The sequence below is a fragment of the Alligator mississippiensis genome, chromosome 2, assembly GCF_030867095.1.
Source record: "Alligator mississippiensis isolate rAllMis1 chromosome 2, rAllMis1, whole genome shotgun sequence".
Taxonomy (NCBI): domain Eukaryota; kingdom Metazoa; phylum Chordata; order Crocodylia; family Alligatoridae; genus Alligator; species Alligator mississippiensis.
The window spans coordinates 227760452-227786737 of NC_081825.1; the positions used below are offsets into that span (position 1 = coordinate 227760452).

Here is a 26286-nt window from a genome sequence, read left to right on the forward strand (position 1 = left end):
ACTATGACATTTGCCACAGATATTGGGACCATAGAAATATTGGATCATACTCTATCTTTGACATAATCTACAAAACAACCCTAGTCTGAGCGAGTTGATGGCTTTGTAAAATAAAGGCATCCCTTTAAAACCTTTTGGAAACAGGCAGAAGCCAGTGCTCAAGCTATTCCCTTGCAAGCCTCTCTACAGGAAACATTAAAAGCTTCCTTTCCAAGGAAGATGACTTGGTCAGTAGTGAAGCAGAGCCTGTCAGCCCAGTTTCACCCGATGGTTAGATAAATTAGAATCATGAGAATCAATTTATTTAGATTTTGGGCTTGTGAAGTCCATACCCAAAGTCATACTTGCTATGTATTTTAGAAGGCCTGGATATAGAGGATATGAAATAAACATCAACCAAAGCAACATTTCTTTCCCTCCACCATAATCATGTGATCACATCCCATTCCACAGAAGGCTACATAGCCTCATTTTTCATGCCTACAAGTTGAGCAGATTTAATGTTTCAGGATAAATTTGTTCCATGTAGGTTCCAGTCATGCTGGAATGTAAGAGAAAAAGCAGAACAAGTCAGTGGGCTACTTTTAGTCAATCTACAGTAACTCTGATTGCAGAAAATAGAGACTGTGATTACATTTTACATATAATCCAAGATATTATCAGTGCTTAATTTGCAGAGGATTATTAAATCCTTCATGCTGTGAACTCCATCCTTTCATACATTTATGGTTTCCCTGCTTTTCTCCAAACCAACAGAATGTGATTTCTTGTTTACCCTAACCCCTACCATGAGACTACTATACTACACCAAGTGCAGGCAGACTCATTGCATTTCTCACAAATACTCTGTGTATATTTATATATGTTAAACAGCCAGGGGGAATTGAAAGACTTAAATTTTATACCATCCCAGAACTGTTGAGAAATACCTGTTTCTTAAAGCAGTTATATACCCTCCTTGCCCTTCCCAGGCTCTGAAAAAGGACTGCACTGGGACCAAGAACAAGAGCCATAGCTTTTTTTATCCAAATGTCTGAATATATCAACATGCAGAAGTGTGAAAAGGTTATTTGCTTCACTCATTCCCATGCATACTCATTCATTCATTCATTCTTACAAAAGAAACAAGCATACACACACAGATAGACAGTTCTGCAAAGGTTAAGGTGTTACCAAGTTTTAAAGTTGCTCAGATCAGTCTGGTGGCCAGCCAGACTGACCACAAGGAATGGCGTCAGGTCTTATTGGATGTGCCCAAAACTCCTTCTTCAGTCTTTATAGTGATAGCGGAATCCATAGGCTTGTATGGACAGCTGAGTCAGATGTGAAGGTCATCCTCCTTGTCCTGTTGGCAGGCTGGGATTGGTAGGACACGATCTTCTGGCTTTGTAGTCTGCAATCTTCAGGAGGGTTGTTGCTTGCAGTCTTCAGCCATCAGGGTGAAGCATGATCTAGTATTTGGTAATCCTTAACTGCTGGCTCGACGGCGCTGCAACCTTTAACTGTTAAACCACAGAAGGCTATTTTCACCTGCTGCAAGAGAGCTGTCTTTCTTAACGTTGTCATATACATACGTTATTCACTCTTTTGTTACCTCTTTCCACATACGTCAAACATGCCACAAACCCTTACACAAGCATTTATTCCTTGTACTAAATTTAAGTTCTAAAGTCATGAGACCAATAGGGCAAATATGTTTAAAATCATGAGACCAATTTGTCCAGTATATATTTATGCTAAGCAATAAGAAATGTAAAATAGATGGTTAAATTCCAGAACACTAATAATGACTGATCAAATTAGTATAAAAAGTAAATCATAACAAGATTAACTTTATCTTAATGATTAAATATTTCATTATATAAAAAGAAAAATAACAATATAAGCAATCAAAGCAATTATAGTTTCTGCAATACTACACTGGAACAGGGGTTCTGGGGGTCCCGGGCCATCCTGAACTACAAGAAGGGGGGAAAAGCTACACAGACTCCAGCTGGGATTCTGTGCAGTGGGAGAGGAGAGGCAGGGAGGTTTAAACCCCTGCCCAGTCATATTCAGCCTGCCAGGGCCTGGCCATGGCCCCCCCTCAGCTCAGCTTCCCTCCAGCCTGAAGGGAAGGAAGGGCTCACTCTAGCGCCCCTAGCTTGTAGCCTGAGCCACTGCAGGCATGCAGCTGCATTTCTGGACTCAAAACTGAATGTCTATTCACTTGCTTGTTGGTTCAATCTAAGCAGGTTAGACTAACCTGCAAAGATTGAATCAGTTCAGGTTCAAGCTTTTTGAATCTCTGTACTTAGCCCACATGTACTTAGCAGCAGACTTGGGCTGAGTCATTCCCATTTGGGAAGTAAATTCTGCTGCCCACAACTCTTCTAGAACAATTTGATTTAAAAAGATGTTCATATCTATGAGCTGATGGCTACAGTGCCTTGTCTAACAGCAAAATCATTGGCATAAAGGATAGCACAAGCAGACTCTCAGATAGCCAGGACACAAACCATATTAGCCACCTGCAGTTCATTTTAGTGCTATCAAGAACAAATACTGGATTTTTTTGCTGTATAACATGCCCCTGAATATAACACACCCCTCATTTTGAGAAAGATTCAAGAAGGAAAAAGCTTTTATCTTACAGTATGGGTAAGTATCTGAGGACTGGGGGGCTGTGGAGCTGTGCATTGGGGCCTGAGCCATGCAGCAGGCCCCATCTGGCCAGCACTGGGTTCTTAGCAACTTGGGTAAGACAGCAGGCAGCCTGTCCCTGAGTAGGCTGTTGTGAACTGTCTGCAACTCTGCATGGGGTCAGACTCTCTACAGCAGTCCTGCACAGCAGCCCTGTGGTATGACTTTCTCAGGGGGTGCCCAGGGCTTATGCCTTGCTCACATCATTCTGCCTTGGCTGGCATTACTGTATTTACTTGCATATAGCATGCACCCAAATTTTCAGAAGCCTGTTTTTGGAAAAAAGGTGTGGGTTATATGTAAAAACATATGATAAAACCACTGAGAATACAAGTCAAAAATGACCATCAGCTACTTTAGCCCTGACACTGATAGCCATTCAATGCTGGTCTGCTAACTCCTCTCTACTGAGAAGCATTGCACCTTTTTTTTTCTTTTAAAGATTATCCACTTGTAGCAAAGTGTTGCCACGTAAAGACATATGAAAGCTTGATTTAGAGGTCTTCACAGCCTACAATAAAATAATTTCTATTTTTTCTTTTTTTCCCCTTTCCTTCTCCTCCTGTGACTAGCTGCATGGCAGGAAGAGGCACAGCTTTGCATTTCAGTACATTTGTTCTTTGGTTTGTTCATTGCCACTTTGTACTTTCAGGCAGACTAGAGAACTCAGATTAATAGGTTGTTTATTCTTCAGCATGTTCCTCAAATCAAAGGCATTGGATTGCATTATTAAAGACATTTTGTGTGGCAGGCCTGGAACTCTCCATTGAGCTCTACATGAAGAAAAACTATTGCTTTTCATCTGCTACTCATTATGCAGACTGGCACAGCAGCCTTGTTAGCTGCAGTATCTTACACTATCGTTTAAAGCCCCCCCCATACAGCTGTTATTTGGTTCAGTTCGACTGAATGCTAATTATCTGCTCTGGAACAAAAATGTAAAACCCTTGAAATAGAAACCCTAATGACTTTATATTTTAAAAATTAGAATATTCAACAGCATAGTAAAAGGAGGTTTTGTTTAGTGCTCCAGTGACTGACTGTTCTTCACGATGTTCTTAGGACTCCTCAGTGGGATTCTGTTCCTTTTTTGTATAGCTGTTCATGTATTCAGTCAGCAGTAACTCTGTTAGCCATTCAGTGATAATTCAACCAAGTGAATTGATGAGGGAAAGATTCAACATTATTTTGAGCCCACGTCCATAACCTAAGTGCCCTCTGCCTGCTCTGTGGTTATACCTTATGCGTACTCCTTTTTAATTAAAAACACTGAACATCTGTGCTTGTGGTTACTTTTCATCTATGTTGCAGAATAGCATCCAATATTACAATACTGGTTATCTGAATCCTAATCCCATGCAGTTATACCCAAGAGGAGCAGTCGAGACCTTTGTAGCGTGATCAGTGCTTGTTCCCATGTTAGAATCCTAAGCACTCCTCTTGCTGATTGTCTTCCACAGGTGATGTATTCCAGTTAATAAAGGGTGGCTAATACAACCTCCTAGTTTCTAGAGATGTCCATTTCTCATGCAGGTGATGAAAGTTCATAAAATGAGTTTGTCCATTCCCATATAAGAATCCATGAGATTGCTCTGCAATGATTTAGGAGAGCACTGGAGATCTAGGACTTGACCCAAGGCCTGTTCTTTTTAGTAAAACTTAATTTGGGAAAACTTTGTGACCCAGGCAAATGAGTTAGAGGAAGTAAGTTCTGATTTCCACTACTTGGCCAAGTGAGTCCTACTTCAGTTCTAGCTGGTGTACTCAGGGAGAAGGGAGGGGAGAGCATACCCAATACTTCACCCCATCCTGTGAGCAAATGGGTAGATTCTTACTCTAATCTATGTGTTAGATCACAGAATTTGCTAGGTACAGAGGGAAGCAAGCAGGGTCACAGTCACCAGGCTGACTCTACTGCTGATTCCACTAAGTATACTCTAGTTCCACCTATAATCATCTCTTGAATAGCATGGAATCATTGTCAGGCTGGGTCCTAGCTCTCAGTTCCCTGCTAATACCTGTGATTCCCAGCAAATATGAGTTTGGGTTTAGGCCCTGCATTTACTTTATCTCTGGGTCAATTATATGGGTAGTCAGCAACCAAACTGTGCAATAGTTAGGAGATGCTCTAATGCCATGTGGATGAGAGCTGTGAGGTACCTTGTACAGACAGATATACCTGTCATGTTGCAAAACTAATCCTCTTTACAATTCCTTTTGTGAGATTTAAATTATAATCTGATATTTTGGGCATTTAAAATTGTCAAATGTTCATTATTTCATTGTGACATGGAAGTTCAAAAAAAGAAAATGAAAAGCTCATTAAAATCCACAATAATTTACTGTGTGGTTATTTCAGAACCTTGACTACTAAAAGAGCAGGAATCATTTCTCTCTTGCTATGGCAGTGGTCAGAGAATTAAAAGTCCTTTACCCAGCAAAAGGCAACCCTGATCCCATCCAAGGCAACCACAGCTGTGTTTATGGAGCTGTAAATGAAAATTAGTTGTATATACACAAGCTTTCAGCCTATTTTCCAGTAAAGCTCTTATCTGTTTATTTACTGCCGAAACCCAGAAAGCATCCTTCTAAAACAGGAGAAGTAAATAATGAGACAATCTGTTTTTTCCCCCATATAAATACGTCACAAAGTGACTTTCCAAATACATCCCATTTTAGTGCAGTAACTTGACAGTCTTGATTCCAGCCTTGGACTTCAATGTGCTGCTACCTCAATGTTTGATGCCTACCAGCCTGGCATTTGGCTCCCTATTCATGCTAGCCTAAGATCTCTTGCTTCATCAACACCATTGGTCCAGGAAGTGAGATCACATAGACTGTGACCATCTAGCCTACTGATGTCCCAGAAAAAAACTTCCCTTTGTATTTCTTAAAAGAGCAAAATAGTTTTGGAGTCATCTAGTTATGGTTATTCATTCAACTCTTCACAAGCTTTTGTAGAAGACTATCTTCTCCTTACTTCTAAAGGCCAAGTATCTGGTTAATAACCCTTAATGAATTATTTAATCATGTATGTTCCATCATCACTGACAGATGCAGAGACCAAGATCCTGGTACATGGCTGGTGACTTGAAGTGATAAAGCGTTAGATGACATGTGAATGTCCAGATAGAGACAGTTTGAAGGATGGCAGTTACCAGAAGATGTGGTATGAAGGTGAGGGAAGAGGAGGAATTAAAAGTAATATTTAAATAACATCTTTCTTTACCAACCAATTCACTAGCTCTGCATGCAGAGTACTGCAAAAAAATGCAGCCATCCACAGGAGGGAGTGCAGTAGGCAAACACATTCCCTAAAGGACAATCCTATGGGTCTTTAAAATCTTCATGACACAGACAAGTCTTCAGTTTTTAAGTTCTCCTTTGAAAGCCCCTCACACCATAAGCTACTTAGTGACCAGTCGCAAGGAAAAATGCTGAAATTAACTCATTGAGCTTGGTGCCTTTGTAACTGAGCAACTTGACATGCTATTTGTACCACCCAACTTGCAATCTCTCTAAATATCTTCCACCACATGAGGAAAAGATGAAAACAAAATATAACAGCAGATGGCCAATGAACATGTGTTTTACAAATCTTTAATTGCTGGAGATCTTTAAAGAACAGCTTTTACTTTGAATTTCCACTGTCCAATTCCTGTCCTCTCCCCCAGACAGAATGCTCCAAGTACAGGCATTTCCATGACATTTTTTGCCAGGTTTAGAAAGAGGAATGATGATCCTGTTGCACAGAAGAAAAAAAAGTCAGTGGCAGGATCATCACAAATAGAATGACAGCACACTTCAAAACGAAGTTTCAGAGGTTCTGCTAAGACATCTGATTTCTACAGTTGATTGCTCTCTTTAGATGTCATGCAGGCTAGCAGCATAGAATTAATGGAGCTTTTAGTGGATTTTCTTTTGTCTCCGCATTCCATTTGATGTTTATTTTTTCATTAGTCCTACTTCACTCTTTCTTCCTGAGACCACACATCACAGCCACCATCCATCTATATAATTCTGATTGAGGGCTGACTGGCCTCCATTTGGGGCCTCAGTTCTATACTGTATTGGTCAGTCACATGTTGAGGGTACTGCTACATCACAACCCTTTCATATTTTTGGACTTTGAAATGCCACCCTACTCCTAACAAGAGAAGCTGAAGGTCCTCACCTCTTTGTGAGGTAAGAGGTAGTTTAAATTACTGAGTAGTTTTCAGCCTTTGCAACTACAGATGAAGGGGGGAATTCATCCTCACACTTGCACTCCAGTAAGTAGCCTCTGCTTGTTCTAGAAAGGTTTCCATAAGCAACAAGGAACCCTAGAGAGCATATTCCTTTTCATTTCCAGAGCAGAAGACACCTTCTAAATTGTGATCATCCTCATTACCATAGTGTTTGCATGTCTTCAATGCTAATGGGGATAAAACATTCCAGAGTAGCTGCTTGCAATATCCTCTCTAATTTTAAGCAGTCTTGGACACACCGTTCTATTATCATTACTATAAGGTCCTTTACAGTACTTAAAACCTGTTTATATGTAATGCTGAGGTCTAGAACAGCTCTGGATAATGTCCAGAGAGTCTAAGAATTATCATATGCTGTTGGACTTGGTTTGCCATGGTCTTTGTTGAGGATTCCTAGAGAAAGCAGCTGAAAGTCCATGAATATTTTAGGTTGAGATATTCATAATCTGCAGAATATTCATCATTAATTGTAATTAGAGAAGTATGGCCAAGTCTCTTCAGAACATTTTGAAAAACCTTAAGTCTAATATCCAGTTGTTTTCTTGAGCAGAAACTAGATTACACCTTGTTTGAAGATTACTGGCACTGCCCAAGAGATTAGGGAAACATTAGTAGTCCTATCCAGTGAAGTGCTACCATTCCTGATTGAGCTCTGCCAATCAAAATTGCTGCAAGTTCAATGCCAGATAGTTGAACAGAACATCCCCAGAGCTTCCAGGATCTTCCACTGAGAAATCAAGTGAAAGGTTTGTTCCTTCCAATTTACAGTGCCACTTTGTTCCAGAATTTCACTGTGATCTCTGCAATGGGGAATAAGAGTCCAACCTCTTTAGCCTGATGAAGGGTTTTTGAACCCAAAAGCTTGCTTGATAATTGTTTTCCAACTATTTAGGTTGGTCTAATAAAAGATATCGGATTCACCCAAAGAACCTTGTGTGCCTTATAGTAAGGAGCTTTCTAAAAAGTTACCAGTTACCTACTACCTGGAATGGCACTGCCAATTAAATATTTGCTGCCTTTATGGTAAAGAAAAAGTGGCCCCTTTTGCTCAAAATCGTATTTACAGCACTGGAGCAATGAACATTGTCTGTCCCAGACACCTTAGAATATTGTGCAGATTCATAGTGGATGAGGTCAGAAAACTACAGAATTCCATCCAGCAATTTCTTCATCACAAATTATTGGGCTTAATGGGAGGTAGAATGTATCCTAGAAAGGCACCTAATCTTGGGTTAAAGCTTTATACAAAAAAAAATAATCTACCACAGCCTGCAGTGAACTGCTACAGTGGCTGGTTACTCTCACTTAAAAAAAAATTGTAACCTAGTTTGAATTTGTCTAGTTTATAGTAGTTGGATGTTTAATCTGGTAACGTGGTCAGGTATAGACGTTACAATTGTTGTGGTTTAGGTGGTTGGAAACCAGTCTAAACCTGTAACAAAACAGAAGTTCAGGGTACATAGACTGCTTTAAAAATGGTGGATCCTGGTCTAAAATAGACCTGGATCAATGTAGTATCAAACTTACTGGATCTAGGCTAGACCGGTCTATTGAGTGTCAGTACCAGATCCACTCATGAATTAAAGGTAGGTCACCGTTTGCCAGTATCCCAGTTGCCTATGCAAGGTACCCTAATCCTTCTAATCCTACCTTGCAGGGAGCTGCAGCTCAGCTGCTTCAGCCAAATGCCTAGCCTGCTCCGCCTTAGATCTCTGTCTGTGTGCTGCAGACAGGACAGGCAGCGGGGTGGGGAGCAGAACTGGGACTTAAGAACTACTGGGGAGAGGCTGTGCCAGTGATGCACCCCACATTTCCAGCTGGGTCAGCAGGGCAAAGTGTCTCTCCCTTGTCCTGAGCCCTGGGACCCTGCATTGGAGCAGCTTCAGGAAGAGGTTACAGGATTTTCCACCTGGAGCTAGCACTAAATTCCTGGCTGAAGTCACTTCTTCGCAGCTGCAATGACATGGCTGTCCCCCCAGGACTGAAGCCCACATATGCAGAGAAGCAGATTCAGCTGGGAATTTAGCACTGGCTTTGGGGGAAAAGACATGCTGCAAGGCCTCTTCCTCCCCCCCCTCCCCCAAGCCAGCACCGAATTCCCAGCTGAAGCCGAGTCTCTGCAGATGCACAGGCTCTGGTCCCTGAGGAGGGGGCAGCCATGCCCTTGCAGCTGAAGAGAAGTGGCTTTAGCCAGGATTCAGTGCTGACTCTAGTGGGGAAAATCCTGCAACCCTTTCCCAGAGCTGCTCCAACACAGGGTCCTGGAGCTCAGGACAAGAGAGGGACACTGTGCCCCACTGACCCAGCCAAGAACGTAGGTGCGCTGCTGGCACCACTTCCCCCCAGCAGCTCTTGAGCGCTGCTCCCTACCTCTGTCCTGCCCGGGGTAGACCCCCACCCCAAACAAAGCCCAGGGACCTCCATGCCACTAAGTGGGGGTAAGCACGCCTTCCTCTGCTGGCTGTCTGACAGATTTCAGGGCAGAGGAGGGCAGGGGAGGTGCATGTGCCCAACAGCCAGCTAGGGATGGCATAGCCACTTGGTTGCATTTGGCTGCCCTCTGGCACACTGAGGTGTGCAGGAGTGCCCCCTGCCTTCTGGCCTTGGCCAGCGCAGCCATCTGCCTGCCTCCCCCAACCAAAGAGCTAACACGGAGTTCCCTTCACCCCCAATCTAATCTATGCAGATTTTAATGAAACCTGCATAGATTGGATTGGTTCCACCTCAGGCTTTTCGAGTGTCTGTACTTAGCCTGCATGTTCAGTAGACTAAAGAGCCCATTAGTATCGGATGTATTTTCCATGTTTTAGTTATAAAATGCCAGATTACTAGCTGTGATTTCTGCTGAGCCAGAGAATCTCCATTTTCTGGGAACAGAGTCTGTAATCACATACAGCTTCTGCTGGCAAGTTTTTTAAACATTTCCCACCTGGGTTTGGCATCACAGAAAGGTGAGGGGAGATAGCATGTCCTTGCACTGTAACCATTCAAGCCTGCCTTGGCATCCTTCTCTAACCCAAAAGTAACAAATTTAATTAGGCCTGTGCAAAATTTCACCCAGTGTTTTGTTTTGAAGCTGTTCCAATGTGTTTTGAGCTTGAAATAAAAATGAAACAGAAGCCTTCAAAATGAAACAAGGGCACTCAAAATGTTTTGATTTCAAAGCCGGGCTTACTTGGCTTCAGTGCCAGTCCCTGCTGGCAGCAGCAGCCTCCTGTCATCCAGCATGCAGATCTGAGGGTCACAGCCCTGTGAGGAGTCTGGCACAACACGGCAGCCCTCCTATGGGTGCAGGCTCCCAGATCTGTGCACAGGATAGTTTCATAGTTTGTAGGGTCGGAAGGGATCTTGACAAATCATCAAGTCTGCCCCCCTGCCATGGCAGGAAAGAGTATTAGGGTCAAACAACCCTAGCAAGGTGTTCATCTAGCCTCCTCTTAAAGACCCCCAGGGTAGGAGCCAGCACCACTTCTCTTGAAGTTGGTTCCAGATCTTAGCCATCCTGACAGTGAAGTAGCGCCTCCTGATGTCTAGTCTGAATCTACCCTCTGCTAGCTTGTAACCGTTACTTCTAGTCACTCCTGGTAGTGCTAGGGGGAACAGGGACTCCCCCAGTGCCTGCTGGTCCCCTCTGACTAGTTTGTAACAGGCCACTAGATCCCCCCTCAGCCTTCTCTTGCAGAGACTGAACAGGTTCAAGTCCCATAGCCTCTCCTCGTAGGGCCTGCCCTGCTGCCCCCCGAGCATGCAGGTGGCCCTCCTCTGGACCCTCTCCATGCTGTCCACATCCCTCCTGAAGTGTGGCGCCCAGAACTGGACACAGTACTCCAGCTGCAGCCTGACCAGTGTCACATAGAGGGGGAGGATCACCTCCTTGGACCTGCTCAAGATGCATCCCTTTTTTGAAAGTGGGGACCACATTGGCCCTTTTCCAGTCCTCTGGCACCACACCAGAGCACCACGAGTGCTCATAAAGCCGTGCCAGGTGTCCCGCAATGACCTCTGCTAATTCCCTCAGCACTCTGGGGTGGAGATCGTCAGTACCAGCTGATTTAAATACATCCAGTCCCTCCAGAAGCTCCCTGACTAGAGCCTCACTGACCCTAGGTCTGGGTGCGCCTCCCCCGGGGCCTGAGGGGGTCCCGGCAGACGGGCCGATTTGGTCCCTGTTGAGGAAAACGGAGGCAAAAAAATCGTTAAATAGGTTAGCCTTGTTGTCTGGTGCAACAACCAGATTTCCTAGCACATCTTGCAGAGGCCCCACATTACACAGTACCTTCTTTTTGCCCCCTATGTATTTAAAAAAGGACTTCTTGTTGTCCTTGATCCGGGTAGCTAGTCCCAGTTCCAGCCTCTGCTTTGGCCTTCCTGACCGCCCCTCGGCAGCCCCGAGCAACCGAGGTATAGTCCTCCCTGGTGATGGCCCCTCCCTTCCATTGGGTGTACACCTCCCTTTTAGCCAGGAGATGGCTCACCAAAAGCATTTGGGAACATGGGGGCTGCCTAGGGCCAGCGGCAGCACTGATTTACCTGGTGCTTGGCACGGGCTGTGCCTAGCACTGGTCACAGGTGGCTGCAACAGCCTCCTATCATCCGGTGTGCAGATCGGGGGCCCGCACCCCCAGGAGGGCTGCGGGGCTGTGTCAGACTCCTCCCAGGGGTTCAGACCCCTCCAATCTGCATACCGGATGACAGGAGGCTGCTGCTGCTGCCGTCACCACTTTGCCAGGAAGATTGCTGCTGCCGCTGGCCCCAGGTAGCAGCGGCAGCCTCCTATCATCCAGCATACAGATTGGGGGGCCTGCACCACAGGAGGAGTCCAGCACAACCCCACAGCACTCCTGGGGGTACAGGTGAGCCCCTGATCTGCATGCCGGATGACAGGAAGCTGCTACTGCCGCCTGGGACTGGTTCTGGATGCAGTGGGAAGACCCCATGCTCACTCACTCACTCCAAGTGCCCCTGCTCCAGCCCCGTGGTACAGGCAGGGAGCAGCTCACAGCCCCTACCCCACTTGCCCCCCATAGTGGAGTGAGCAGCAGTGGTGGGGAACGAGCTGGTGCTCAGCATGGGGGGAAAAGCACCCACAGCCACTCCTCTGCCCTGTGGCCAGTGCCCCGTGCTACAGCAGTGGAAGTGGCCACTTTTTCCCACGCTGAGCACCAGCTCATAACCTGCTGCTGCTGCTAGCCTGGGTCCCGTGCTGGCTCTGGGCTTGCCCCTTGGGGCCGAGCTGTGGCAGCAGCAGCTGGGCAGAAGCTGCTGCTGGGCATGGAGGAAAGTGGCCCCCCTGCTTACCTTTGCCAGGCAGTGTTTGGTGCAGCCGCTGACCAGAGCCCGCACTGCACTAGGCTGTAGTGCGGCTGCTTCACTACTGCCTATGCTGCCCAGCAAGCAGCTGCACCACAGGGCATCAGCCATGGGGAAGGGGGGGGGCTGCTTCCCCCCCCCCCCCCCCCCCCCATGCTGAGCACCAGCTCATTCCCCACGGGCACATGTAGGGTCAGGGCTGCATGCTGGTCCTCACCTGTACCACAGGGCTGGGGAAACTGGGACTTAGTAGGCCCATGGGAACCAGTAGCTGGGGCAGAGCACAGGGCCCACACCCATGCCCTGGGGCCAGCACTGGCACAGTACAGAGGCGGCGATGAAGCAGCCACACCACAGCCTAGCGCAACACAGGCTTCAGTCAGTGGCTGCACCAAACACTGCCTGGTGGGGGTGAGAGGCATTCCTCCACACACAGCAGCAGCAGCTTCTGCCCAGCTGCTGCTGCTGCTGCAACTGCAACTCAGCGCCGACAGGTGAGCCAGGAGTCGGCGGAGGGCCCAGGCGAGCAGTGGTGGTGGGTTACAAGCTGGTGCTCAGCACAGGGAAAAGTGGCTGCTCCCCCTCCCCATGGCCAGCACCCTATGCTGCAGCCACTCATAGCCCATGCAGGGCTGCCTGTGCCTCCTCTCCAGTGATGTAGCAGAGAGGCAGGACAGCCCCGCCTAGGCTGCAAGTGGCTGCAGCATTTGGTACTGGCCATGGGAAGGAGGAGCGTCTGCTTCCCCCCCCCACGCTGAGCACCAGCTCATTCCCTGCCACTGCTGCTCACTCCAGTCTGTGGGGTTGGGACTGCACACTGCTCCCTGACCCGCCTGTGCCACAGGGCTGGGGCGGGGGCACTGGGAGTGAAAGACCCTCAATCTGTGCACCAGATAACAGGAGGCCACTGCTACCAGCTGGGACTGGTACTGGGCATAGCATGTGCCATGTGCTGGGAAGATTGGTGCTGCATGTTGTCATCACACACTCCACTCTGGCTGCCCCAGACCCCCCCCCCCCAGGGGCGCAGGTCCCTGGATCTGTGCACCGGATGACAGAAGGCTGCCGCTGCTGCCTTGAGCCAGTGGCAGCACCAATCTTCCCAGTGCTGGGTGCAGGCTGCACCCAGCACCTGTCCCAGGTGGCACCAGCAGTCTCCCATTAGCTGGCACACAGATCCGGGGTCCTGCACCCCCAGATCTGTGCACCAGATGACAGGAGGCTGCCACTGCTGGCAAGTGTCATAAGTTTTGCTTTGAACAGTTTGATGTATAGTTTCCCAGAAACCTCTGCACCCATCTCCTTTAAGCTTCTCAGGCTTCAAGCCCTCAGAAGGGGCTACCATCCTTGCACATTTCATCCAAATCAGGTGAGAAATGACAAAAAGTTTTAGGCATGTTCATGATTCCCCGTTATAGCTTATGGGCGAAACGTCAAAACAACGAGAGTTTCAACTAAATGAAACGGAACAGTGCTTTCGAAACCAAACGAAACTCAAACTAAAACACTATCTAGTCAACACAGCAAAACAGAAGTAAAAATAAAACATTACTGTTTCGCATAGCCCTAAAATTTACCCTCTAGAGAAGGCTGAATGCTATTCTAAATCGTATTCAGTGGGCTGCAGCATAAGTTTTATATGCGCGTTTCTTAATCTACTATTTCCATCAATAGGATGTCTTCATGAAGAGAACGTGTAAAATAGTGGCTAAACTTAGTTATCATGGTCATCATCATTTAAGTGCCTGCTATTCAATAATCATACAGTAGGAATTAGCACTGCCATCTTTTAATGCTTCCTTTCACCATTTCTTTTTCTTCTCTTTCCCTAAGACCGAGTCATTTTCTTCTGTCTGCATTTCTTTCCAACCTCATTGCCAGTCTCTTTTCCCTTGGGCCATTAAAATAAGCAATTAAAGAGTTAGTGTTAATATTCAATGGGTCATTATATTTTAGGATTAAGACCCCAAAAGTAGGTAGTTAAAGAGCTCGTATTTGTGAGTCATTGTTTTAAGCTGTCTGTGGATTCAGGAATACTACCACACCACATCAGTTACACTCTGCTTACATTTGGAATGTTATCTTTACAACCACAGTGGCTAGAAACTTCCTTCACTTTTAATGAAAGCTGAGATTCTGCATTTTTTGGATAGTCTACACTGGCCACAGAAGTACACCACATAGCTGCTTTGGCATTTCTGATCTAACCCTTAGTAACTTTCACTCCAGGCTGGTGTAGTATTGCCACATGTCTGAAGATGTTCTGTAATGCAAGATAATTACAGAAGTGTACAGGGACTAGTGGGCAATTTATAACTATCAGGATTTTCAGTATTTGGAGACTGAGTTGGAGGAGTTTTGTTGTTATCATGGCAAGTCAGTTATCGATGCAGAAACTTTGCATTTTGATTTCTAAGTATCTGATGACTGAGAGGATTTACTCTAAAGTTTTCAGGATATTTAATCAATTTTTTCTAATGGAGTTTTTACTTAGAAGGATATTTTTAATCAGTTTTGGCTCCTAGGAAGAATTAATTCCCTGATAATTTGGAAGTGAACCATGTAAGTGAATGGATCTGTTTCTGCAACATGTTTTTTTGTGGAATGGAAGAGGATAACCCCAGAGGCAATTAAGCCCCTACCTTCCACTGACTCTCACTTAATCCCCATTTATACCTTAAAATTTTGTCCTTGATCCTGAAAAATAGTAAATGCAGTAAGTCTCCAGTTAATATCATGACATTTTTCCATTCCAACTATTCATTCCATTGTCTTTCCTACACTTGCAGTTGTATAGACACAATATTCCAAATAGGAAGTTGCATTAAAGAGCATCATAAAAGCATGTTAGAGGTATTAGATATGAGCCAATGCATAGCTCTCAAAAAACCTGCCAGTGGAAATCATCTATAAGTGCTGGTGTTTCTTTCAGAGTTCCCTAGGAGCCAGTACTAGGCCCGATACTTTTTAACATTTCTATCAAAGAGCTTGAAGTTTAGAATCTGTTGATAAAGTATGAAGTTGACACAAAGACAAGTAATAATGGTAAGAGCAAGGCAGTCATACAGATCAGTTTTAAAATGCAGTTTGTTCTGAGGAAACCCATTTTAAGAAGAGTTTTACACCTAGGAACAAGGAATACAGGCCATCCCTATGGAATAGGGTACTATATCCTTGAAAGCAGGAACTCTGCTGTTTCACAGAGGACAAGCTACTCAATACAAGCCAAGATGTAATAATGTAAAGCGATTCAAAATGTAAAAACAAGAGACAGTTAAGAGGAAGAAGATATTGTTCCCCAAAGTATGCCTTTGGTTTTAAATGTCCACTGGGTGGTAGGGGGAGAGTTAAAAGAATTGGAAAGTAGGACTGTGCGAAGCTTTGGTAGCTGATTCGATTCAGAGGAGATTTGGCCCGATTCAGTGGCTGAATCTCCAAATCAAATAGGGAGACCCATTAAAAGGTCCAAATCGAATCAGAAGCTTCTGAATGGATTCTGAGTGATTCGGAAGTCTTGCAGCAAACAGCTGAGAAAAGGGAGGGGTTGGGGTGATCTACATATGAAGAGGGGCGGGGGGGGGCAGAAAGAGAGAAAGACTGCTCTGATAGTGACTGTGATCTTTCTCAAAGCTCTCTTTCTCTGAGTTTCAATAGTTTGAGGTGCATTTTCACAGAACCCCCCGCACCTATCTCCCTAAAACTTGGCAGGCTTCATGCCCTCAGAAGGGGCTACCATCTCTGCTGTTTTCATCCAGATCTGCCAAAATGACAAAGTTATTAGGTATTTTAGTGATTCCCCATTATAGTCTATGACTGAATCTCCTAATCGAGTTGGGACAGTGATTTGAATCATTGTCCCTCCAAAAAAAAAAAAAAAAAAAAAAAAAAAAAAAGAAAAATCAGCCGAATCCGAATCAAATACTTGCTGCTTCACACAGGCCTATTGGGAAGGGTTTCGAAGGGCTAGAGAAAGTGTCTTACACTGAGGCATGAAGAGTTCAGCTTCTTGAATCAAGTCACATTTCAACTGTTTCCTGATAAATCGAAGTGCCTTAAGCATCTTTATGGGGAGAACATTCCAGGTGCTAAAAGGGATCTTTAAAAATGTAGCAGAGTATAACAGTGAAAAAATTAGTCATTCAAATTAGACAAACACATTTAACAGCAAGGTGAATTAGGTATTAGAAGGCTGGAGTATATTTTAACCAAACAAGGTATTGGGCAAGCTTAGTATCCTGCAACATACAGAAGCTCAGAGTTGGTATCCTCATGGTTCATCTGGCCTTAGACTACTTCATTTGTGCAGTTTAAGGTTTTCTTCCCCCTTCATAGAAAGGTAGGGCTAGAAGGGACCTCAGCAGATCTTCTAGTCCAACCCCATGCTCAAAGCAGGAACATCCATATCTAAACTACCCTGTTCAAATACTTTTCTAACCCAAAGGTGCTCAACCCCCAGCCAACAGACCAGTCCTCGCCTACATCCCTATGTCATCCAGCCCATGAAGCTCCTCATGGGTCCAGAAATTTGGTGGCAGGAGAGCAGCAGTACTACACCCCCACTGCCAAGTGTCCAGACCCATGGGAAGCCCCAAGCCCCAGTGCACGGGGCCAGCGCTGGGCACCAGGGACCAACCCCAGTGGCGAGGAGGGGCACAGCCATGAGGGGGCAGTGCTAGATCCCAGTCCCAGGAAGGAGCAATACAAGCCCCTGTACACTGGGATTGGGACCTAGATGTGGTCCATGGACTGGCCCTGCCCCACTCTTGGCCCAGCAGACCAGGTGTGGTTGAACACTACTGGTCTGACCTATTACTTAGACTATGCAACTACCAACATAGTTAGTCAGGCCAGGCTTCTCTTGGTTTGCTATCTGGTACCTGTCACAACCAAATTAAGTAGTGCCCATGTCACAAACAAGTAAAACCATTCAAAACAGTTTCTCTCTGCACTAGGTTAACAATAATGATAGTAACCACTTTTTTGCTGCGCATGTCAAAAAGAAATTTATAACTGCAACACCAACATGAAATAGAACTTAGCCTTCTGTGCTGTACATAAATCATTATAATTGGTCAAAGAAAACAAGGAGTAACCCTATGATAACACCCTAGCGAAGACTGCTAGATAATTGGTGATTCTAATTAAATTTATGACGTGGTGAAAAGCAATTGGCTATTACACAAATAAAACCCGTCTTCACTTCCGTGAAGTGGGAGACTTCTGCGCACACACCTTAAAAGCCTCTGAACATATGCGTGAGAGTAACTGACAAATTGATCACTTGTCAGTTTCCCCCGTCTCAACCCAATCAAATGTAAATCAACGACCCGCCGGCCCGACCTTCTGCCCGACCTCCAAACTCTTATGCAGACCGACCTACGAACTCTAAGCTGTAACTAACCAAGTATCTTTGACCTCCGTCTTTTACCACCTTGACGGCGTGAGTAAATAATCTTGCTTTGCAACCGATAAGCGTCCGCCTAATTAATTCCACTCCAAGCGTCACGAGTACCCGCTTGACGGCCTTCTAAGGCCCCGGACCCATACTGCCCGGGTGGGAGTCAGGGAGAGCAGCTGGCCGGCTGCCCTGGGTCCCGACAGTACCATGTAAACCAGTACAGCCTGTTTCATGGTCGAGTTGTTGGGCATTAAATCAACACCCCCACCTGGGCTAGCCTGGATGAGGAGGGTGTGTGGACACCCAGCAGGTCTAAAAACAAGACCTGCCAAATGGTGGATTTGCTTCTTGTAAGCCAACAGCCATCTATAGCAAGAGAGGAGATGGGCGCCACCAGGTAACTTGGCCCAAAGAATCACCAATGATGCACAGCATCTAAGGTGCCTCAACAGTCACAGTGGCTTCAGGACTAACTAACCAACATAGATCAAAGTCATACTGCACACTACATAGTAAGTGCTTTTTAAGAATTTGAAGGAAGATTTTCGTTAGTCTGGCAAATTCACAATGTACAAGTCAAACAAGCCAACAGATAAGGGGAGAAGTGAATGTGAGTCACTATATGCAGCACAGTAGAAGCAAGTTTGAATCTTGAACTGAACTTATGGTTATCCTCCCCACTCCCCCCAAAAAGAAGTATACAGATCACATGTTGGAAAATAATTGTTGAGTACATCCTCCCTCCCCCATGTTCTCTCTCTCTCGAACACACAAGCCAGATTCAGAGAATGCCACTCACCATGGACAACTAGGTGCCTGATAGTAAAGGATCAGGTATCCAAGTTGTAGCCATATTGGTCTAGAGGCAAAAGGAATCAGAACTCATGGTAGAGGTTATCTTTTATTAGACCAATTAGATTTTTGCATAAATAAATAAATACCTAAAAATAAATACTTAAAAAAAATCTTTAAATTGAAAGCTTTCAGGCACGAGCACCTTTCTTCAGATATAGGAGAAAAGATTGTAAAAGTTCTCCCAGGTAGAAGTGAAAGTTCATATTTCATAGGAGAGTTAAAGGTGTGGTAAAATCTCCCATTTGGCACAGCTTATTTTATGCAGGTTAGGCTCGGAGAAAAGTTGGAACAGTCGGTTTACCTCAAAGTTGTTTGATGGCAAGCAGGATGTAATCACATTTCCTTCTGGTTATGATGTTTCATATTTCATGGAAGAGTAATAGTAAAGAACACTTTCACATCATCACATTAGCTGCTTTACTATAACACTTAAGCTTGACAGTAGGAATTAAGAATCTTGCATCAGCATCATCCATAACTTGCAAGTTCTTGGCTTTCATTGATTTGAATTTACATAACATTAAAAGGGAAACCCCATCCCCTGCCCCTCCACTCTTAAGTAGATTGTGTTGTTCTCCAATATACACTTGAGAGATCTTTTACATACGTGTGTGTAACAGGCAGTGCTCCAAATAAGTGAATAGAGTTTTATTATAGTTACTCATAATGACTTAAGCTCTTGCAACTAATAGGGCCATTACTATACAGCTCTTTGATCTGCTCCTCATACCATAATAATTCAGAGACCGTGACTGCTATAGCATATGTGCCTGCAACCCACACAAGGATCCTTCATCACCAAGGCCTGCCTCATTTTCCCCTGCACTTCCTCCACCATAGATCAAATTAAGTTACCTATCCCCACCCAGGAAAGGAATGCAATTCCTCAAAGTTGAAATACAGTCCTGCTGTCAATTGTAATTTATTAACAGACTTAGCCATCTGCAAATCCCTCAAATAGAGTAGTTAACATATCTTGAGCTTCAGTTCAGATCAAGCGGAACATGAAGTTTCAGTTTTTTTCCACAAAAAAAGAAATAGACAAAAAAGGAGGGGAAAAAAGCCCCAGACATGCTTTATTCTTTGGCAGCATTTGTTTGAAACGCATCCTCTACCAATTTCCTTTCCATGCACACAGGATAGGAAAGGCTCGATCAACAAGATAGTAGAAGTGTGCCTCTTTGCTTAAAGAAAATAGGTCCATGATTAGCACATCCACCCACATTTAGTCCCTCTTCTGCTCATGGGGATTCAAGCCTGTTTCCCATAAGAATGCGTTAACCACCTGGCTAAAGAGTAGAAACACTGCCAGAATAGGCTGTAGTCTGATCATTAGGGCATTTTTGGGGGCTGGGAGATACTACTTGAATCCTCCCAGCCAGAAGGGACTAGAACCTAGGTAGCTTACATCCTGAGTAAGAGTGCACTAACTACTAAACTGCTGGGTAAGCCTGGGGACACCACCACTAGCCTTGTGATCCTAGCCCTCCACAGAGCTTTTCCAGTTGAAAATGTTCTATTCACAGATATTTTCAGAATAACTGAAACTACATTTAAAAAAAAAAAAAATCAAAATTAGTATTCATCAAAGAGAAAAAAAGACTCCATACATTACACCATGCCACTGCTCAGCTCTAGTTTAGAGCCAGCCCTCTTGCACTTGGCCTCAGCCTGCTCTGACTGAGCTGGTTCTGCCCCTTTGCTGAGAAGCCTCCACCTAAGTCTTCTACACAGCAAGGTGCCACATTACCTATTTTCTCCAATAATTCTCAGTCTCAGCATTTTTCCAACAATTCTTTTCAACTCTCTTACTCTCAAGTAGCCTCATATAGCAGCTTCCTTCTGTAGTAACTCCTGCTATTACTCTCTTTAACCTCAAAGAAGCCTCTCCAAGTAATTCTTACCAGATCCCTGATGCTTTCTCTGACATCTTAATTTGCCTTTCATAGCTTCCATCTACAGCTTCATTGTAGCCAGGTGCCTTCTATCAGGTCCCATCACATGGCAACTAACAAGCCACAAGTGAAGAATCCTTTACCTTTTACAGCAGCCAGCTGAGATATGACTGTGGCTAATGTTCTTCTCAGGTTTGAAGAATGAGGAGCCTTAAGAAAGTATAGATAAAAAGGCATCTTGTTGTTAAAACTAAATGTTTCAGCCACTTTAATCATTTTAATGGATGAAATTTGCCTCTGAATGGCCAGCACTTTAAGTCCATGTAAAACAAAGGCTCCATGTGTGGCACAGAATTTTACACTAGACCTTGGCACAGGGCTGATTTTTACCCAATCTGACTGATGTACCTAAGAAACCCTGTTTTAAAATACAAAACTATTTTGAACTAATGTAGCAGAAAACAGTCTTGGGTAGCTAATGTCTTGTTTTCATGAGCCACTGCAAAAAGTAGCCAGAGTTACTCTTTACTTCTCCCTTCCTGATTTTCCTAGACTCTTAGGTTTGTTTTCCAGCCATTTTGGGAATTCCACAAATGCACCAAGTGCAGAGTGTTTCCAAGTGTGTGGATGCATGCGTGTGTGTGCATACATGCTCATACACACTTTAAAGGACAACTATTTTTAGCATGTCTTTATGTAATTGCCATTCGTAATGGTGGAAATAATTGTGTGAGCTGCTGGTTTGTTTTTGTTTGGAAAAATGAAGAAAATAAAATTTTAAAGTAAGACAAATGCACATTCTGGCTCTGGTTTCTATTTATTTTATAGCTGTTCTTGTCAGTGGAAAAAGCAAATTAGTCAAAGAAATAACTCTTTAATGTTTTTGTTTTCTTCAGAGTTCTTATTTAAACAACCCCCCATCTAACAAAGACAGGCTTTTCCGCTGCTGGTTCATTAAATCTTTCAGGGCAAAATTTTATAAATAATAAAGTGGAAGAGAAAACTATTCATAAACTTTTTTTTACATTTAAACATTTTAAAATCAGTGTTTAAGTTTGAGGCATGGACTCTTTTTCTAGAATATCCATTGTTCAGATTGCTTTTATTCTTAATGTTTGCCTGGGAGGCCAAACTGTTGCCTTCATGTGAACTAGGTGAGCCCAAAGTGTATCCCATGGGCAAAAACATACACAGTTGGTGGTATTGTGCGTTCTTCTTATTCAGTTGTGATATTTGACATTTTTCCTAAAACACTAGCTCCTTGAGGCAACTGATTATAAAAGACCTTATAAAACACGCTCACAAAGTCAGCCAAGCAAAGAACACCCCAAATTATTATTTTTTTACTATCTTGCTATATTTAAAACAGTCTCATGACCCTTGAATATTTGGGTTAACAATACTGACTCTATAGTACATAAATAGAGCCTGCAGAAATATTTTGTCCCTGCTGTACTTCTCCATCCTCCCTGGGCTGGGCTGCTATTCAGTATTAAAAGTAAAGCAGGACATAATGGACATGTCTACATGAGACATTTATAGTTGTCTAATTAACTGTGCAGTAAATGTCTCAGCATCTACATGTGTGACCCTATTAGGGTGCAGGAAACTAATAAACTCAGCAGGGTAGTACAAGTAAATACAAGTGCTACTCTGCTGTGGTGTTTTTTCATGCACAGCAGTGCATGTGTAGGCACCAACTTAGTTGGCTAGGGCATGAGGGTGCTTCAGTGTGGGGGCTGTCTGCTGGCTAACCCTGCACAGAAGCACCCTCATGCCTCAGCCAGCCCCTCCACAATGCATTGAGCCTGGTCAAAGCAGCCTTGGGCTGGCAGGCTGACTCCCTGGGCCCCCTACCAGCCAAGGCTGCTGTGCCCTAGCTCAATGTGCCACAGTCCAGGTGCATGTGTAAGGTGTGCCCAGGAGCTTCCTGGTAGCAATAAACTGCGAAGCAATAAGCTTTGTAGTTTATTGTTGCATATTAATAGCAGGCATAGATATACCCAGTGAGCTGTGTTTTAGGCACATCAGGAGCAGCCCAAAAGGTCCTGTTAGAAAAGTTTGGGCACCCTCTTAGGGTGCATCCAGATGAGCCTGCCCATGCCTCTTGCTGCGTATCATTTAAAGGAAAAGAGAGTCATAAACACTTGTTGAATTAAGAGTTTAGAAGGAATCAAGTAAATTATAATGAGCCATGAAGTCAATTGACTCTGTCACTGCTGCATGGATAGAAGTTCTGCTGCTGTTGCAAGGCAGTTGGCTTTAAACTTTTGAGGGACCAGGAATCAAAGAGGGGTGCAAGTGCACCCCTCCAGATCCGCTGCTCCCCATTGTCATTCATAGGGCACACATCAGTGAAGTAACCAGGGAGCACATGTGGTCTGTCAGGCACATGCAGCAGGAAGGACATGTGGTAAGAAGTAGAAGCTTCTTAGCCAGAATCCAGGGAAGGATTAGAAATTTGCTACAGCCTTTTTACTTTCCAGCTGTGAAGATGGTACATTTGGCCACAAGCTGGCCTATTTTTTCCAGGACTGTACTATCCAGGCAAACATTTACTTCATGTCAGAATATCTGAGATGTGAAGAAAAGTGCAGTTCATGCACTGTAGATAATGAAACCATGTCAGGTAGGTTGGATCAGATGGAAAACAAGTAGATATCTCTGTGGAATTATGACATCTGGCATTCAGGACTGGACAGATATTGGAGGATAGGAAATGTGATCAAATGCTTAGGGAAGGAGCCTGACAAAGTAGAAAACCAAGGTGCTTTTCATATTGTTCCATGGTCTTCCTCTGTGACCTTAGCCAAGCCTCTTATTTCTCTGAACCTAATGCGGATAACTCTTTCATCTACTTCTCAGTGTGTTATGAGAATGAATTACTATTTCAAATCACTCTGAGGTGCTTTGATTAGTCACTCTTTGGTAGCAGGGCAAAGTGTTATTAAGTTCAATTGTTAATGTTTATGGTGAGCACTCAAGCTTTAATATCTCTTGGTCTGTGCCTGAGCACTTGGGACTTCAGAAGCTGTTTCAGTTTGGGGGATATGGTAGAGTGCACACGGATGACTTCCCTGTGTTATGGGGTCAGGGCGAAATCTCTGTGATGTAGTTCATTTGTTCCTGGAACTCTAGATACAGTAATTTGTGGTAGCAGCCAAAGTGGCACTTGTGGATTCCAGTTTTCACTCATTCTGACGGGTACCTTCCATCTTCTCTTTCTTCCCTCATAGTACGGCAGTGAACATTATTTACTCAGCTGTGGCCTGGAGTTGAGCCTCAGTGCCCTGGAGACAGGAAGGAGCGGTGTGGTCATGCACCAAAACTGTCCTTGTTTATTCCAAGCAAGGCTTGGCAGACAGGGTGGGTGCATGGGCAAGGGTAATTTTTTTGCATGGTCTTCAGTGACCCCATTCCTGCGAGCAGGAAAACAATCATCACCGCAAAGAGCAGACACTTCCTGAAGGCTGCGGTGATCCTCTCTGATGTAGTGAGTACCCATCTCTAGTCTGAGAAAGTGATACAACTTGTTGGTTAGGCTCACTTCTGACCTGCTTTGAATTCCAAAAGGATTTGCCCGCATTGGTGCCCACAGACGACTTGAAGGGCACCCTGTCTTCTGACCGGAGAATTAATTCCATCTTTTTTCTCCTCAGACCACCAGGTTTCTCTGCACTGGTCCTTTGTGGTCTGCAGCCCTGATCTAGACAGGTTACCTGCTCCTAGACTGAAATAGTAGTTCTTTCTTTGTTTTCCCTGACAAAGGAGTTTTCACCTGATAGTCCTGCTCTCTCCTTTGGAGGATGATCTTTCTCCATGGGTGAGAGAATAATTTGTTGTCTTTGCCAGGATGTTCCCAAGGTCCTTTTGAGCAGAAATACACAATTGCTGGATAGTGCTCCTGGCTGTCTTGTGATAGAGAGATCATGGAGCTGCTGTCAGGGGTGGGATAATAAAAGGATAACAGGTTATTAAAACGGAGACGGTTCATTCCTGCAGGTGAGAGAGCTCTACTGAGACCTTGAAAGCTGAAGGTCTGGGTGAGCCCATTGCACTTAAGTCATCAGTCTCAATAGCTAACAACACACAAGAGAGCAATGTAACTAGCATCCCATCTAGCTGCTTCTGACTCTCTAGCCTTGGAGACCAGACATTCAGTTACACCTGGAGACAGCCTTTGACACAAAGCCAGAAAAAGACTTAAACTCATACCCTGGGGACTGTAGCAAGATGCCTAACTACTCTACCATCAGATGTTGGCATTAAGGTTTCAAAACTGATGCTTAATTAGAGCTCAGTCACTCTCTCAGGCTATCTTAAGCTGGGGAATCTTCAGTGCTGTGACCAAAGCCCAGCCTCTTCTGCCACACCATGACCCTCCTTTCTAACCCTCTCCCCTTCAACTTTCACAAAGAAAATAGTAAAATATTGAGAATTTTTAAATGAGGTGATCTGCCTGGGTGTCTAGTGGAGATTTTTGTGCTGCAGGTGGAGGCGTCCTGGCTAAGGTTGGCATGTAGTCTGCTTTCTGTATGTACCCTCGGCAGGTGCACATGGATCTAGAATACTGTGTATAGCTTTGCGAACCTCAGTAGCACAAGCTAAGGGCATTAAAAAAGAGCTACAGAAATGATTGGGAAGGGAATGATTTAGGAGGAGCAGTAGATGAATGAAATAACTTGGCAAAGTCAAGAGGTGCTTGGGGTAAAAAAAGATTATGATAATTACCTATTAATACTTGAAGGGGGGAAATATTAGATCAGCATGTGAGGATGTCAGTGGGGGAAATATGAAATTAAGCAAAGGGAAATCAGGGTTGAATATAAGGTAAAGCTTTGTAGTTCAGTCTTTTTAGATTGTGGAAAAGTGTTACCTGGCAAAGAGTATGAGTTCTATGATGATTAGGGTCATTTAAAACTACAGTCTGAAGATCCTGTCCTTGTCACTGAGGATACAATAAATATTCCAAAAGAGCATTTTCATGGATGACTTCTAACCTCAGTGTATCTGTACCCTGCCAGATACACTGAGCCTACTGAAAATTATCACTAAGCTTTGTGTACCTGATGGAGCCAGGTATATTTCTTAGAAGCCTTAGGCCAAATTTTCTTTTGGTGTAAATGAACTCAGAGAAGTCAGTAGTGAACCAGAGAACTGGTTCTCTTTGTTGGTTCTTGGGTGGCAGACAGTGAGCTGGAGCTGATCAGTGTATAAATTAAACCATATGCCCATCTTTCAGTAACTGGGACCTTTCCAAGGGACATTTTTGAGAATCTATCTATCTATCTATCTATCTAGCTATCTATCTGTAGATAGATAGCTAGATAGATAGATAGATAGATAGATAGATAGATAGATAGATATACCTGAATATATCTGATTCCCAAGAATTGCTTCCTTGGAACTGAGTAGTTAATACTTCAATAGAAGATCCAAAGCACTCCACTGCATGTCATTGTTAACGTGCAAAAATAGTGTCACTGAAGAACCAAGTAGTATCTGTTATGGAGGAGCTTCATGTGGAGCCTATGCTTTAGGACAGGGGTGGGCAAAATGGTGGATCTGGCCAGTGGCCAAGGTTTCCATGAAGACCAGCACTGGCAGGGCATATGGCTGGGCAGGGAGCTGTGCCAGGGCCTGGCCTGGGATCTTGTGGCAGTGACAGTGTGGTCTGGAGCCAAGGCAGAACTGTTATCTGCCACTCACAAGATCCCAGTGCCACGATCCGCTGTCACTGCCACAAGATCCCAGCCCCAGAGCAGCTCCCCATCCAGCCATGCACCCTTCCAGAGCTGTGGGGGCCAGTCTCCATGGTGCTGTCACAGCCCCGCCAGTGCTGGGTTCTCCATGGAAACTGGCTTAAACGTGGGCAGGGGCTGCTAGGAAGTGGAATCTG

General features: G+C 44.5%; 1 protein-coding gene and 1 long non-coding RNA gene across 9 annotated transcripts in view; one reads left to right on the forward strand and one right to left on the reverse strand.

Moving 5' to 3' along the window:
* Positions 1–26286, forward strand: part of CSTPP1 (centriolar satellite-associated tubulin polyglutamylase complex regulator 1) — a 123887-nt gene that overhangs the window by 79934 nt on the left and 17667 nt on the right. The gene's annotated exons all lie outside the window — the stretch shown is intronic.
* Positions 1005–26066, reverse strand: LOC132248759 (uncharacterized). The gene is made up of 2 exons (XR_009460131.1): positions 20243–26066; positions 1005–1502 (listed from the first exon to the last, which is right to left on the reverse strand). It is a non-coding gene; the product is annotated as an uncharacterized LOC132248759 (long non-coding RNA).